Source organism: Pseudophryne corroboree, chromosome 2, assembly GCF_028390025.1.
Source record: "Pseudophryne corroboree isolate aPseCor3 chromosome 2, aPseCor3.hap2, whole genome shotgun sequence".
Classification (NCBI taxonomy): domain Eukaryota; kingdom Metazoa; phylum Chordata; class Amphibia; order Anura; family Myobatrachidae; genus Pseudophryne; species Pseudophryne corroboree.
In genome coordinates this window covers 539,045,980-539,047,230 of record NC_086445.1, presented here as the reverse complement: position 1 = coordinate 539,047,230, position 1,251 = coordinate 539,045,980, and positions in this window count along the sequence as shown.

Sequence of the window (1,251 nt, the reverse complement as noted above, 5' to 3'; positions counted from 1 at the left end):
CGGTGTGAAGTGTGCCTGAGCGCAATGGCGCACAGCTGCAGTGCTGTGCGCTACCTCATGAAGACTGAAAAGCCTTCAGCCGCCGGTTTCTGGACCTCTTCTTACTTCGGCATCTGCAAGGGGGTCGGCGGCGCAGCTCCGGTGACCCATCCAGGCTGTACCTGTGATCGTCCCTCTGGAGCTAGTGTCCAGTAGCCTAAGAAGCAAATCCATCCTGCACGCAGGTGAGTTCACTTCTTCTCCCCTAGGTCCCTCGTTGCAGTGAGCCTGTTGCCAGCAGGACTCACTGAAATAATAAAACTATCAAAACTTTTACTCTAAGCAGCTCTTTATGAGAGCCACCTAGATTGCACCCTGCTCGGACGGGCACAAAAACCTAACTGAGGCTTGGAGGAGGGTCATAGGGGGAGGAGCCAGTACACACCACCTAGTGGTCAAACTTTTAAATTTTGTGCCCTGTCTCCTGCGGAGCCGCTATTCCCCATGGTCCTGACAGAGTCCCCAGCATCCACTAGGACGTCAGAGAAATACACAAAGTTATTAAAAATATTGGCTAAAATTACCTTCAGGCTGTGTGTATAAAGGCCCGTACACACTGGCCGATATATCGGCCGTTCAATTGAATGGCCGATATATCGCGGGTCCGTCGGCCAGTGTGTATGGGCGATATGTCTGTGAATGCCATTGTTCACAGACATATCACGTCGGCCCCACAGCACAGCCGACGGCCAATATATCTACCGATATATTGGCGTATCGCTGTGTGTGTACGTACACATGCTGTGGCAGCCGGCGGTAATTGACAGCTGAACTGGGCAGGCGTGTGTACACGCCCGCCCAGTTCATGACGTCAGTCCCTGACGGATCGGGCAGTGTGTATGCACAGCATACTGCCCGATCCGTCCATATATATACCTGCTGATCAATTGATCGCCAGAAATATCTATCAGTGTGTACCCACCATAAGGTGTATATGAAACATAAATGCATTCTGTGCTTAGACTTGGGCCCCATCGCCATGATATCTCATTATGGTATGCAATTATTCCAAAATACGGGAAAATCCAATATCCAAAATACCTCTGGTCCCAAGCATTTTGGATATGGGATACTCAACCTGTAATACCTTTAAACCAACAAGACTGTAACTTACATACACCTGCTAAAGTGTGATTAGGTTCCAATGTATTCAATATTTATTTGTTCACCATTTAGTAATACTACCATGCATTAACAATAACACAAGAAACC